The sequence below is a fragment of the Triturus cristatus genome, chromosome 6 (assembly GCF_964204655.1).
Source record: "Triturus cristatus chromosome 6, aTriCri1.1, whole genome shotgun sequence".
NCBI lineage: Eukaryota > Metazoa > Chordata > Amphibia > Caudata > Salamandridae > Triturus > Triturus cristatus.
In genome coordinates this window covers 1,628,953,673-1,628,970,329 of record NC_140589.1, presented here as the reverse complement: position 1 = coordinate 1,628,970,329, position 16,657 = coordinate 1,628,953,673, and positions in this window count along the sequence as shown.

The following is a 16,657-nucleotide window of genomic DNA, read 5'->3' as shown; positions in this document are numbered from 1 at the left end:
GCCTGTTGCAGTTGTCCTTTCTGACATCCTTGTCTTTGTGTGCAACTTGTGGCATAGTTTCCAGGACATGCCGCCTGCTGCTGCGGCCCCTGCAGCAAGGGCCCACAAAGTTTACAGATTCGGCAACACACACACCTCAAAGATGCTCCTCCCTACGTCCTTCCACCCATTCATTTGGCTGGCATCAGCTTGTCTGTGCCACTGTTGCGCCCATGCGGTGCCAAAGGCTGGACCATCAGCGCATGCAACATGCACATTGCACGACCCTCATGTCCTTACATGACCCACATCACACTACAGTCTGATGTTGCAGCCACCCTCCAAGCATTGTCCATCCAAAAAGCTACCGCCTGCTCTCAGGCATACCCTAGGCGCACACACGACACCTTTGCATGATGAGTGTGCAACTCCAACTGCCTACACAGCGCTGCCCCACCTTCCAGGCCCTGTCACACCAACCAGGTCATGTCCCTCCTACTCCCCACCGGCTCCGTACACCAGCAAGGCCATGGGAGTGGGACTCCAGCCTTCAGCATGTAGTATAGTGGCATCATCTGGCACATGGCCCAGGTATCATCTCTCAGCGTGTCAATCTTCAATGTGTCCAGGTCCCCCTCTCCGGCATCACATGCGCACAGCACCTCATCATCAGCTTGTGTGCCATTGACAGCCAGGTGCTCCTCACCCTCACCAAAGACGCAGCCATTGCCAGTTCCAACATTCAAGAAGGCATGAGATCCATTGATGAATGGCTGAACATCAGCCACCTGAGGCTGGGCTTGTACAGGACTGAGGTAATCATCTGAGGATTGTCCCCGTACGGCTGGGTCAACTGTTTGTGTCCCACCCGCAAGAGCCCTGCACATGCACCCAATGCCCACGCACACAAGATGGTGTGCATCATGGATTCGTCACTTACATTTGCCATGCTAATCACCAGCATCTGTACCTCAGGGTGCAACACCCTCTGCATGATGCACATGATCCACAGATAGATCCACTCCAAGGAAAGACAGACCATCCTCCAGGCCCACGACACCAGCCATGTCAACTACTGCCCCGCCCTCTATGGAGCAAGTACATCCTAACTCCCGGGAAACTTGTCCACATCCAGGCTGCATGTGCACACCTCAGCTTCAACATCCCGCGCCCCAGCCACATCACCGTCCACCAGAGATAACTTCAATGGATCACTGTGTGCTGCAGGATGACCTTCAGACTCCTCACTCACACTCAGGAGGCAGGCCACAACCCAAGACCCCAAACCAACCTTGGCCGTCTGTCATCCGAGACCCCGTTGTGCCAACTCCATGCATTCAACCTTGCCCTGGCCACCATTCTTCACATCCACCGTACTCCAGCATTCAGGACATAGTTCTCCCACCTGGCAAGACATACCTGCTACTCCCTCCACATGAGCCATGACCTCTACGCCTTCAGGATACTCTTCCCAATTGGTCTGTCCGCACAGTATTGCATGCCCCCCCTCAGCAGCTTGAGGCCATCGCAGGTGAGTATTGTGCTCCATGTCTGTATTGTATGATACATTGTGACCCATGTGTGTCCTGTCCCAGACTCAGATTCCAGGGTATGGATGGCTGGAGTTAGTTCAACACTCAGGCATAGTTTGACATTTCCCCACACGTAGGTTGTGTACTCATGCAAAATGAATGCAATATGTAATTGTAGAAATTAAGATTTATTCTCGGTGGGGGGCCTGTTTAGTGTAGACAAATAGGTGCTATACAGTGTGCATGGAATCCAAAGTTCACAGGGGGAGATGGTATCCTTGTCATTTGGAGTCATCAGAGCCCAGACCACAGTGTTGGTCATCATTGGTCAGACTGTGACCAGCAAGTCCATGTGGCAGAGAATGTCATTGGATGAGGTGCTGCTGTTGCGCATGAGGGCCAGGTGCCAGGCCAGGTGACCTGGGAGATGTGGATGGTCCGCTGCCTCTCACGGTCTTTTCCATGGACGACCCACCTTCCTCGCGGGACACTCAGATGCAGGCCTTGACGATGCTTGGGACGCTCCGTCGGGCGAATCCTCCTCCTCCTCCCTCCCTGTGGCTGGTGGCAGTCTTCGCCTGGTGGCACAGGGAGGGTTGCCCATGTTGTCGGCGATCCGACGGAGTGAACGGCTTATGTCCGTTTGCACCGCCAGGAGCTCAGCCAGTCTTGCCTCCATCCGTCCTTGGTGTTGTTGTTGACTGGCGTGTTGCTCGGCCTGCTGGTTCTTAATCTCGTTGAGGGTCCCTACTACCTGGCTGATGCCCCTGGTGGCACGCCGGTATGTGTCCAAGATGTGGCGTATGTGTGACATACCGGTTCCCTCAGCTGGCTGGTCAGGTTCGCGCCTCCGCCTGCCTCCACTCCCACCATCCCTGCCCACACGAGCCTGGCCTGCCGTTGTGGGCACATCAGGTCTACGGGACCCCTGAGGGATGGCATTTGCAGGGTTGTCTGCCTCCTCCTGGGTGGCCAGAGAACCTTGTCCCTCCAGGTCAGACTGGCTCAGTTGTTCTGTGCGGGCAGGGCTCCTGGGTGTCTCCTGGGATGTGGCAAGAATGGGGGTGGTGGTTGGCACAGATGTATCTGACGCAGGTGCTGCAGGGGCTTGGGCACCAGAGGGTCCAGGTTGGTTGGGGTCATCCACAGAGTGCTGAGAGTCGTCGCTGCCGGTGGGATCATCTTCCTGCCGAGCCTGGGCCTGTGATTGTTCCCCCCCAGTGTTGGGGGGAGATCCATGATGTTGCCCTGTGTGTGAGAGAGAGACAATGTTAATGCTGTTTCATGCGACATCCATCGTTCATACATGTTCTAGTTGCCACAGTTCCTCCAGGTAGTTGTATGTGCCTAGCATTCACATCAATGTTCACTTGTGGATGGGTATGTTGCAGGGGACTGATTGAAATGTTATCCAGGGTCTTTGACATGTCGCATTTGGCCTTGGATGCTTTTTTGGCTGTGGCTTGATCTTGTTGTGTCACATGTCCATTGTGAGAGTGTGTGACTCCATTAGCTGCCCCGGGGGTGTGTGCTTGTGTAAGGGGTGAGTGATCATCCCTCAGCCCGACGCTGTTCAACATCCACATGGCCCCCCCACACAAGTGGCCCACCACCACAACCTCAATAACATCTCCTATGCCGACGACACCCAGCTCATCCTCTCCCTCACCAAGGACCCTCACACCGCCAAGACAAACATCCACGAGGGTCTGAGGGCCATCGCCGACTGGATGCGGAGTGGCAATCTGAAACAGAACTCGGACAAGACGGAGGTCCTCATCCTGTGACCCACACCCTCAGCCTGGGATGACTCCTGGTGGCCGATCGCTCTGGGGACATCACCGACACCCACCAAACACGTACGCAACCTAGGATTGATCCTCGCATCCTCCCTCTCCATGTCCAAGCAGGTCAACGGCGTCTCTTCCTCCTGCAACGACACCCTATGCACGCTCCGCCGGATCTACTGGTGGATCCCGACTTAAACAAGTAGAACAGTGACACAGGCCCTCGTCAGCAGCTGACTGGACTACGCCACTGCACTCTACGCAGGACTCCCATCCACACACCAACGGTGGCTGCAATGCTTCGGAAACGCCTCGGCACAACTGATCGTCAACGCCCCCCACCACAGCCGCATCACCCCCCTCCTGAGAGATCTGTACTGGCTCCATATCGACAAGAGGATCACCTGTAAGCTCCTCAGCCACGCACACAAGGCACTCCACACCGCCGGACAAGCCTACCTGCACATCAGACTCAGCTTCTACACCCCCACCCGCCAGCTCCGCTCCGGCATCCTCGCCCTCGCAGCTGTCCCCCGCATCCAACGTACGCCCGCCTGCAGCAGATCCTTCTCCTACCTCGCCGCCAAGACCTGGAAGACCCTCCCAACCCACCTACGACTGACCCAAGACCTACTTGCCTTCAGAAGACTCCTCAAGACCTGGCTCTTCGAGCAGTGGTGGAACCCCCCCCCCCCACCTCAGCGCCTTTAGACCCTCACAGGTAAGTAGCATGCCTTACAAGTACCCTGATCGATTGTTGATTGATTGACGGTGCCTGCTGGTGGGTGTGGTGTGATTTGGCAGTGGGTCTCCCAGGTGATGTATCTGCCCCACCATGGTGCATGCTGTCATGTCAGTGAGTGTGAGTTCCTGTCCTAGATTTCTGAGCTTGTTGTGTTTGTGTTCGAGTTTGCAGTTGTCACAGGAGGGCCTTGTGCTGCCTACAGCTGGGCCAAGTGTCAGCTACCTTGTCAGTACTTAGCCAGTCCCTGTGCATTGCACATGGTGCATGGGTATGTACCTGGGCCATATGGGCTGAGGGCAATGGTGTCTGTTTCTGAGTTGTACAATATGTTTAGTGATCCCCACCCTCCCAGCATCCCGGACATCCTGTCTTGGGTTTGTGGTTTGTGTAGGCTGGAACATGGCATGGCCTTCCTTTGTGAATGGGGCATACTCATGTTAGTGGCATGAGCGTTGTTTAGAGTGTGGTTGTGTCATGTGAGGGCTTGGGGGTAGGTGAGTGCATTTGTTGTAGTTGGGGTGTGGATGCCATTCCCCCCATGTTACGTGAGTTGTTTGTGTACTCACCAGGCTCTCAAACTCCTTCGACTCCATGTACGGCGGAAGCAGGGTTATCACCTTCTCCTCCCAGGGATGGTAATGTACCGGTCTGCAGGGCAGCCCACCTCCTGTGATGTTACTCTGGGCGTATTCCTCGTTCATTTTGCGCTTGACTGCCCTGAGCAGATCATACCACCTGGCTTGACATTCATTCCTGGTCCTTCTGATGGGCGCAACAGCATTCACCTGATCGACGATCCTCTGCCACAGGCTAGTTTTTTGGGATATGCTTGTCTGTTTGACCAATGTTCCAAAGAGCTGTGGCTCGACTCTGATGACTTTGTTGACAAGGATGTCCAGCTCCTCCCTTGTGAACTTTGGATTCTTGTCTGTGGGCATGGTGTGGGGTGTGGGTGTGGATGGTTGTGGGTGTGTGGGTGTGAATGTGTAGGTGTGTGTGTATGTGTAGAGGGGGTCTGTGTGAAGGAGGTTGTGTGAAGGTGTGTAAGTTAAGGTGTATGGGTGCAGTTGTTTGTGTGTGATGTCTGTCAGCAGTGGGTCTGTTGCAAAGGCTCATGGTTTGTGATTGTGGGCCCTTTTTATTGGTCCATTTGTGGGTGTGGCTGGGTTTGAACTTTTGGTGGGTGTGTTATAAGAGGTGGTTGTGAGTTTGTGCCTCTGTTTGACTGTTTGGATGTGCCAGGTCAGTCTTTTAGTTGTTTTTTGTCCTGTAGACGTGTTTTGTGGTGTTGTGCGAGTCGAATTGACCCTCCTTGTGCTGTTTTACAGTGTCCTGGTTCAGTACGAGTTGTTTTCGCGTATGTAAGGTGTGTCCATAGCTATGTTGTTGTACAGTGATCACATATGCAATGGTGTTGTACGATTCGTACATACGCGATGCTGGGGTACGGTGTGTCCAAGTATGGGGCTGGGGTGGGGGGTACAGGGCATACATACGTGGGTGCTGGGGTGGGGGGTATGGTGCTTACATACGCGTGTGCTGGGGTACGGCACGAACATGCGTGGGTTTTGGGGTGCGGGGGGTACTGCGCATACATACGCGTGTGCTGGGGTACAGCGCGTACATACGCGGGTGCTGGGGTGGGGGGGTACGGCGCGTACATAAGCGGGTGCTGGGGTACGGTGCGCACATACGCGGGTGCTGGGGTGGGGGGTACGAGGCGTACATATACGGATGCTGGGGTGGGGGGTACGGCGCTTACATACGTGTGTGCTGGGGTATGGCGCATACATGTACGGGTGCTGGGGTGGGGGGGTATGGCACATACATACGCGGGTGCTGGGGTACGGCGCGTACATACGCGGGTGCTGGGGTGGGGGGGTACGGCACGTACATAAGCGGGTGCTGGGATACAGCACGTACATACGCGGGTGCTGGGGTGGGGGGTACAAGGCGTACATACGCAGGTGCTGGGGTACGGCGCGTACATACGTGGGTGCTGGGGTGGGGGGGTACGGCGCTTACATAAGCGGGTGCTGGGGTACGGTGCATACATACGTGGGTGCTGGGGTGGGGGGTACGGGGCGTACATACACGGGTGCTGGGGTGGGGGGTACGGCGCTTACATACACGTGTGCTGGGGTACGGCACGTACATGCACGGGTGCTGGGGTGGGGGGGTACGGCACGTACATACGCGGGTGCTGGGGTACGCATGTACATGTGTGGGTGCTGGGGTGGGGGGGTATGGCGCGTACATACGTGGGTGCTGGGGTACGGCATGTACATGCGCGGGTGCTGGGGTGGGGGGTACGGCGCGTACATACGCTGGTGCTGGGGTACAGCGCATACATACGTAGGCTCTGGGGTGGGGGTACGGCGTGAACATGCGTGGGTAGGGCGGGGGGGCCATACGACTCGTACCCCGGGCCCAAGTATACCCGGGGTAGGGGTCGTACAAAGTTCGCTCCGTACGGCACATTTTCCATACGCTTGTGTATTCGGGACGCCGGTACGTATCGGACTTGTGCGCTCTGACTTTAGTTTTACGACTCGTACGTAAATCTGTCCGGGGACGTCTCGTAGACTTTTCCCGATGCAATTTGTATGTATTTTTATGGTACGAATCGTACTTCGCCATTTGTACGGGACTTGTACGACTCGTACGTAAAAATATACGGATACGAGTCGTACATGAAATTATTTTACCCGATCCGAATTGGCACCTTGGTGTAAAATTTTCCTTTGGACTAGTATTTTCTTCTGCAGTACTTTCCACAACGGTGACTTTGGAAACGTAAAACTTGCTGTCTCAAGCTTCTATCTCCTCCTTCTCTTGGAATCTCACATGTCACATACTGTTCGATGAAAGACAATACTGTTTCATCAGAATCAGTTCCAAATTTAGGTGCATCCTTGACCAATGGTAGCATATGTATATGAGGTGCATCTCTTGCTTGGTACTCCTTTCTCCAAAAGAAATCGGTAACTTCTCCAAGAGGTGGATTCTTTTTATTACAGATAATAGACGTCATACCTTGAAACTTATAATTAAAATATCTGCACACATTTACAGGATCCAATGAACACAGTTCACCAGGAGTCTTTTTTTCAACATTTTTTATATTAGAATTCACTTCTCTTAAAAACTCAAGCAAATCTTCCCATGTACACTCTGCACAGCTAAGTGTGGCAAACCATGTTGGTGTACCTAAGTTCCGTAACATACACTTCAGTTCTCCATGACGACAATACCAATACTCATTTGTTCCACGTTGACATGCCATCAAATTGTTTAACTGTGCTTCTAAATTTTCATCTGTTTCTTGAACTTTCTCCACAAATTCTTTCGCAGAAAGAAGTGATTAATGAACTCCAGTTTTAAGTATATTATTCACTGCATACGAGAGAGAAGACAGATCACTTTCAAACAAAAGGTGAAATATGTATGGAATGCACTGTCGAAATCTAGGATCTTCAGAATATAATCTTGTTGACCGATATTCTGAAGCTGGAATCCGTACAGGAAACGACTGTGGAAAACAACGAGCTTCCAAGCTTTTCTCACATACACTCATTGGAGTTCCCTGTGCTTTTCTCATTTGAAATAACTCAATGCTACTTCCTATCACTTTTTTTTAATGCAAAGGACATGTTGTATAATATTCATAAATCTCTTCAATCCTTGACCTGTCCACTTTCTCTATTTGACCACTGAGAAATTCCAAAATTATCTTCTAAACGTATTACCTGTTCATCCACATTTACATTTTTGTAATAAATATTGTTCTCTATAAGATATAAGGTAGCCTTTTCAACTTTATTAACATCCACAAATTCTTGCCATATTTTCCGACTCTTTGTGGGTACACCATTTACTAAAATACCTACTGCCTCATCTTCCTCTTTCTCTCCAGCAATAGTTTCAATGTTTTTCTTAAAATCCAAAGGTAAGTACACCACTCTTCCTTTCAACCCTCTTTGCAAGTCTGTTGGTGGCAGTTTACCTGTTTTAGGCTCCATCCGAATTATAGTTTGAAAAGGATGAACAGATTGAATTAGAACCGACTCATATGTATTCAATTTGGCCAGCTCCTGCGGAATAGCTACTAACTCCAACTTATTATGCACTGCTCTAGCAGGCATTTTGCTCTCTTCTAATTTGTTATAACAATATTTACATATACGTTGATCACTACCTAACTCAAATCGACCTTCAACAAACAAGTAAGTTGCAAATTCTTCCCACTTACCATTGTTCTCGTTTTCACTTTTCAAATACAAATCAGCATTCCTACTTTGACTTTTATAATGAGTATATCGCAGTGGCGGCTGCTCCATTAGGGCGTTGGGGCGCTGCCCTACTGCTTTCTCGCTGCGCCAGAAACAGAAAATAAAACGGTATTAAAAATACCATTTTATTTCCTGCTTCTCGTGCTGCGAGAAAGCAGATGTCAGGGGTATGCCTGGCAGGGGGTGGGTGGGAGGGATTGCCTGGTTGGGGCAGGCGTGTGGGCGGGTCAGAGAGGAGTGGCTTGCACCACTCTAAGTGCCCAGACTGCTTGGTCGGCCCTGGGGGCCGACCAAAGCAGTCATGCGTCATGTGCGTTTTCTCTATGTAGGCTGCATGCAGCCTAAATAGAGAAAATGGCGTCGCTACTGGTGCCCGGCTGGGCGCCGCCCGGGGCTCAGAGCCAATCACAACGCTGCCTTCACAGGAGGGGAGGGAGCAGCATGCCTGTTCCTGTGTTTGAAAGCAGCAGAGGCGGCGTGGGAGGCGGCGCGGGACCCGGCCGAGCAGCAGAGGCAGACCCGGACCCGGCCAAGCAGCAGAGGCAGACCCGGTCAGGTAAGTTACTTTTCACATCTCCCCCCTCCCCCCTTCAACACCCGCGTGACCCCCCCAACACCCGCGCGACCCCCCCCGAATATTAAGTGCCGCGAGTCGCGACTGCTTCTTTGAACCGTAGACTGTAAATCTAGTTATGCCGCATTTCCTCATATCAAGTACTGTGGGCAAGACATTGTCCTGTGCTGCTCTCATGTGTAGGCAGCCGAATGGCCTTCTTCTGTCGCTGGAAGAGTTTCATAATTTAGCACTCAGGGCACGTGCTTTCTACAAACCTAACCGCCCCTTTCTGGTGCAACAAAGCACATCATTGCTGCACTTATTTAATTTTTGCAGTTTGACATTGTGGTACGGTATTGGCGCACTTTACATGAGCGCCGGTTACAATACACAACAGTGCATTCATTTTTCTACGGCACGGGGAGATTAAGTGATTTGCCTCATAATCACAGGATGTTGAACCAAAACCGAGACTTGGTTCCATAGCTCAAAAGTCGGCAGGTCCGCCCCATCCTCTCTCTCGCAACAAAGCGAAAAAGAAAGTGATTTGGAAAGGAATGTTTCTCCTTCCTGAGGAATTAGTGGTAGGAGGTCAAAGTTAAAAGGCGTCACAGCAGAAGTGCATACATGTGTGGGGGAATGCCTGCTGAGTTGAATGTCTAATGTGTGTCTTAATGGTGTGGTAGTCCTCTAATTCGCCTTCCGCACTCAGTAATTCCCCATGGAGCCTCAGGAGGTTAATCAAGTGCGATGCTCGTTGCCAAATGACTAAAGTCAACAGACACCTGCGACCTAAACATACTGTAAAACCACCTTGCTAAAGAAATTTAAGTACAGTCATGTGAGTTTGTCAGATATAAAAATAGAAGCCGTCAGCACTCATGGGGTTTGCCGGCACCCTGCTGAGCGTTTCCCCTTAAACTGTTGGTTGATGTGTCTCCGTGCTCCCCTGGCAACTGAAATCTGGCTGTATTTTGGACTCATGTATTTCATTTACACGTTCACTGAGTGCCAGCACTGGGCCAAGCTTCAGAAACATAACGATAGAAATGTTTCTGACGCTAAGCCCTGCTGGATGGTATATTGCTTAGAGGTTCGTGGCACTGGCAGGGCCTAGCTTCAGAAACATTTCTATCTACATGTTGTTATTTGACATCCCTTTATTAATGTAATAGCTGCACTTTCACAATTGCTTTATTAACCTTCTTGCTTCTCAAATTTGCTTAAAAATGCACCATTTACCCACTCTTTTTTCAAAAATTTTGCGGGGAAAAACCCCCGAACCCTCCTTAAGTTGTTTGGGCTCACTTGCTGCGCTCGCTCGCCGCTGTGTACTCAGACAGAACGTTTACGCCCACCACTTTCAAATGTCACCAGCCACCACTGGTACATCGACAACAAACACAAACATAGCTTCAAACTGATCAGTGCTAATCATTTTCTCATCTCCTCCAACATCTGTAATTGTCAAACTTTCACTTTCTATGAACTGCTCTTCTGAACCAAAATATCGTATTTCAATATCATCACACTTTTTTTTAACATCTGATAAAGGACCTTATAAAAGACTTCCATTCAGTTCACTTACACTTCATGCAGGACTTTTTACATAGTACAGTTTCTTTACAAAGTTCCGCATTTCTGAATGGTGTACTGCTAACATCCTCAAATGATGAAAAACACTTTTACAAACTTTTCTTGAAAGACAAGCCAGAGAATGCCCACACTTCTCAGTATATTTTCTTACATTAAATGGATCTAGTCCTTGTAACAACTTAATCTTCTGTTTTATACTTTCTGAGTATATTCTCATAGCAAATTTCTCATTATATCAATGGATTTCTGTTGAATACTACAAATGCTACTACAGCTCCACTTATACACAGGAGCTCGTGTACGTTTCCCTTGCACTTCTTCAGCTATTAACTCTTCTGCAATTTTACCAACCATTTCCTCCTTTGGAAGAGGAACACCATCCTGAACTTTGTAGCAACAACCTCCAGTATCAACTGCAAATGATAAACTATTTTCCTGGAAGTAACTTTCCTTATTAAAAAAAGGCTCAGTACTAGAAGTATGTCTCCAATGTCCACTAAAGATTTTACCAAAGTTGGTTCTGTTCACAAGTCTTTTTTTTCTACTTTTATCCTTCAATACTTTGACTATTTTATCCAATACTTTCAACCTCTTTAAAATCAAAATGAACAACTTCTGTTTCAAATTGAAAGCAGTATCCACTATACTTTCAATACGCTGCTTCTCTTTGAATTGGAACATTCTTCTTTTATATTTGCAGCATGTTTTAAAAAAATTCTGAATCACTCTAGATCGAAAAAGTCTCTGACGAATTTTTTGAAATTGTTTTTGTCTCCGAGTACCAGATACTATTTCTTTATAATCTTTCCTTTTCCTCGTATTTGAAATTGAACTCTGCTTCACCTTACTTAAAACAATCTTCTTTTTGCTTTGTGTGATGTTTTTCTCATTAAATGTTCGTAATATTTTTCTCAAAAATTGTCTTTTGCTTTTACTCAAACAAACAGTTTCTCTACTACTGCATTTTTTTCTACTTCAAGATATTTCCTTTTCGTCAAATCTATATTTTTCTTCTCTATTCTTTTTTTTTTCACTTCTTCAAGGCATTTCCAAATTTCAATCCAAACGAAATAATTTTCTGAAAAACAAAAAATAGATTCAATTATTTTTTGCATTTCTTCACTATGTTAAAATAATAACATACAATTACAAAACTTCCACTAACAACTTCCAGACCCTGTGCTGCAACGTGATGGAGCATGACAGATGAGCACTAGAATGACAAGTAGTGCCAATGAACATACAGCAAGTATTTATTTAATTATTTACATACTCCTTAACAATTTATATATAACTGCACTACCTCATACTTTTCACCTCTCCGCCACACCCCACCACCCCATACCACTTTCTCTGCAACCCACCGCACACAATTTTATGAATAGTATTTAAAAATGTTTTTTTCTATGTACTTAGAATGATATTATCAACCAAACAGCACACATAAAAATGTCTATTATTACCTAACAATTTTATCAACAACTTCGCAAACATAACACTGCATCCAGGGCTTTAACTGGAGGGGGTGTCTGTGGGGATGTGACCACCAGCACTTTATTTTTGGGAGCCTCGAAACGGGTCTTTATAGGGCTCTATTTTCCGACCTCACAAACGTAATCCGATTTTTTTCTCTTTATTGCACTGCAGTGAGACTGTGAGAGCATGCACATTGCTCACTACTTAGAAGTGCAGACATCATGCCCACTGACTTGCATTGTAGGAGAAGGGAAATCCTTTAAAGAGAACCATTTTCTCTCAGTATTTCCCTTCTCTTTTTGCAACGCACCAGCAACATCATCATGGAGTGATTAGCAGACAGACCACCAGGTGCGCTACGCCCATTGCCCCGGACTCTCTGGCACAGCTTCCCGGGCACACACACAGAGCCGCACCCGAGTACTTCACCGGTCTTCAAAATATCATTTTTTTGTAAAGGAGACTCTGTTCTTTTTCACCCCTTTTTACAACCCCTACATGCCCACTCTGCCTATTGCTGAAAGAATTAGGCTCCCCCGAAATTTCCCTCTGTTTGCGCCTCTGCAAACGACCACAACAAGGCAACTCCAGAACAAACCTGCTCTCACCTTACACACGGTCTTGTTTTAGTGCTACGAAAACACACACATTGCCTGCCTCACTAAGTCCTCACACCCCCTCTTTAATATGAGCATAAAAGCTTTCCAATTACTTTTATATTCCTATACTGTACTTCACATGGAAATATAGAACTCAAGGTTCTCACCATCCCAAATTAGCTCTCTGGTATACTTTCTCAAATATAAGAAGTACAGGAATTCAGTATCTGTCAGTCACGGCCACTTTAACCCCTTCAGCGCGGTGCAGATTACCTCGCTGTGCTGAAGGTTCTATTGCGCGGGCGGGGCCATGACGGAGCGTTTCCGTCATACGCACAGCGCAACTGATGCGCATGATGGAACCGCTCCGTCATGCGCATCGAAGGGGTTAAAACAGTGTACCTATAAACAACTCGACAAAACATTATTTTTCTAAATTACCGTATTACACTTAAAAGCTCCTTTACATTTCCTTCTCTAGATGTACCTTTGTTTAAAACACCACCAGAGAAGGGTGTTGAAGTATGCTCCACAAAGAGTAACTCAAAGCTTTGTTATTCTTCATTAAAAAATCTGCCTGTCAATGCTTTTCGCAAGCCTTTTCAATGCCTTAAGATGGTAGTTGGATGAGTATAATACGTCGTATTTAAGATCGGGGTCGGACGATGCACGGAAATAAGAACGTATAGTTGAATAAAGGGCGAGTGGATGCATGGCCAGATGCATCAATGGATAGATACATAGATCAATGTATCAATGTATGGATGAATGGAAGGATGAATGAATGCAAAGGCCAGTACTTACGATAGACGGGTGGGCTGATAAATGCTTAGGATTGATTCTGGGACAGATATATCTATGGATATATAGGTGTATCGCTGCATGAATGGCACAGTGCTTACTATAGGCAAGTGCGCTCATAGATGCTTAAGATAAGCGGACAAACAGATTTATGTATATATATATATATCAGTAGGAATAAATCCACCAATTAAAAGATGATTGAATGGTGCAGTGCTTAGGATGCATGGATGCTGCGCTTTAATTGGGCCGGGTCTGGGGACTAAGCGGTACAAAAGGGGGTGGTGATGGACGGAGCATCAGAACAAATCAAACACTCACACCCGGTCAACAGATCAGGGTTTGATCCATCACCGTTCTTTAGCCCACTCTGCCACCCCAGTTCAGACATGGCCATATGCAAATCAGTCTGACCCTGTGCCTCATGGGAACAGTCCAGCCCGAACTGCCAAGCCATGCCTTCCCTGGACCGGAAACAAGCTTCCTAGGACCGGTTTCTGGCATTTCAGCCGTCTTCAGCCAGGCTTGCTTGAATCCAGTGGCAAAGTGAGCAAGGGACTCACGTCTGAGCATACCCTGCCAACTTATGGCGAACAAAGCGGTACAAAAGGGGGTGGTGATGGTCTGGGGACTGGCACTTATTTTCAGGCAGCCTCCAAATGACTCTCTACCAGGCTCTATTTTCAGCCCTCTCAAAGATAGTGAATTTTTTTATTTTATTACACTGCAGTGACAGCATGCACATTGATGTACGCATGCTTATTTTGCTCACTACTGAGAACTGGAGACATCACGCTAGATTACCCACGTTGTAGAAGAAAGGGAAATCCTTTAAACAATGTTTTTTTCCAAACCTACGATAATTGGAGAGGATTTTCTAAAGTGCACAATGATACTTATCTTGATTTAGACCATGCCCCAACTTGCATAGCCCACACCCCTTTAAGAGCTTTGCTCCCCCCTTTTAGAGCACCCCCACTTTTTTTTCTCCCACTTAGAACCCTAACTACACCATAGTAACAAACAAACAGTGTAACCTTCCATTAAAATCTACAATGGCACCAAGTTTCATAATTTTCCATCAACGCTATCAGCCTTCTACCACAGTACAAGAGTGTCTATCTGCACGAAGATGTCTTATCCACAGAAATGTTGTGTAATTTCTGTACCTGTCTGCTGGAACACTCATCACCAAAATGTATTAACACATAGGAATTTGCCAGAAAAACATATCATACCATAAAGCGATTCATAAATGGGCACACTGCCACTGCACCACCCTCTTCCCCATCCTTCCTTAACTTCACAAAATTAAAGAAAGAGCCACACCAAACCTAGTAAACACACTATACCAATACAAGAACTTAATTTCAACAACCGTCTACCGGAACGCTCATGAGCAAAGCGTATTAAAACATACAAATTTGCGGGTAAAACATATACCATGCCATAGGGCACTTTATAAGTGCTCCCAGTGGTACTACATCACATTCAGTAGCTCGACATCTGCATGTTACTAAATTCTGTGTTTTAATCAGAAACATACCCACCTCCCCCACACCCACCCCCGCCCTTCCTTAACTGTACGAAATCAAACAGAAACCCCACCATTCCTAGTAGCGCCACTATACCCATACACAGGCTTAATTTTAACAGGTGTGTGCCGGAACACTTATCAACAAAAAGTATTCAAACATGCAAATTTGCGGGAAAAACATAAACAATACCATAGCGCGGTTAATAAATCGGCCCACTCAAACTACATTACCTTTACTAACTACACATGCCCACGTTACAAATGTCCATCTTATAATCAGCAACATACGCACATCCCCCACCCCCATCCATACCCATGCTTAACCTTACAAAATCAAACAACGAGCCCCTGCACTCCTGTTACCGCACTATAGCCATTGATAGACTTAATGTCAACAGGTGTCTGCCGGAACGCTCATCAGCAAAAGCTATTAAAACTTACAATTTTGCAACTCAAACATACACCATATCATAAGACGGTTTATAAATAGTCACAGTACCACTACACCACCTCAACAACCGCCCTTGCTTAACTTTACGCAATAAAAGAAAGAGCCCAAGAAAACGTAGAAGCGCCACTATAGCCATACACAGCCCTAACTTCAACAGATGTCTCCTGAAAAGCTCATCAGCAAACCGTATTAAAACATGCAAATTTGCGGGTAAAACATATACCATGTCATAGGGCGCTTTATAAGTGCTCCCAGTGGTACTACATCACCTTTAGTAGCTCCACATCTCCACGTTACTATATTCTGTATTTCAAACAGCAACATAACTACCTCCCCCACACCCACCCCCGCCCTTGCTTAACAGTACGAAATCAAACAGAAAACCCCAGCAGCGCCATTATACCCATATACGACGTTAATTTTAACAGGTGTCTGTCGGAACCCTTATCAGCAAAAAGTATTCAAACATGCAATCTGGCGGGTAAAACATAAACCATCCTATAGCAAGGTTTATAAATGGGCCCAGTTGAACTGTACCACCTTTACTAGCTAGACATTTATATGTTTTACGAAAGTCATTTAAACACTCTGTAGAGTGTATAGCAGGGCATGGGGAGAGTAAACAAAGTTCTAATTCCCAAACTTTTGATATACAGTCCCTTTACTGTATCTATATTAAAGATATTAAATGGAATGAATAAATTGACGAGTGTCTCAAAAGGGATAGTGAAGCTCACCATCAGTAAAACATGAACCACTTCATCACCCACATATATACGCCACAGCGACACAGCCTGACAAATAGTATCACTTATAATCACATGTAGTTCTCTAATGTCAACAAACTCATACAGAAAATAAACCGCACATTTACATTTTTTTTATCTCTCACACATTTATAAAACATCTCTTCTAAAGAAGCACTCCCCAACTACTTCTATTCCATAAGAACAGACAATAATTAATATGTTTACTACCATATATTTTAGTATATCTACCTTTTTATTATTCACTAGTCAGAAACTACAAAAACTATTCACTATACCCAAATGCAAACCAGAAACCATATTAATACTTATCTCAACATAGGATCACATGATTCAAACTATGCGTACATATAAAAGGAACATATCACTTTTCCTATCTCCATCTCCTCTCCATGTAATCTCCAAACACTGTACACAGCCCCACTGTGCAACAACCTACCCTGACTTACATTCAAACCTACCTCTCAGTGTCAAAAATAAGACCACAACCTGCCCACATAACATTTCTGCATTTCGTTTTATCGCTTTTAACTTAATAA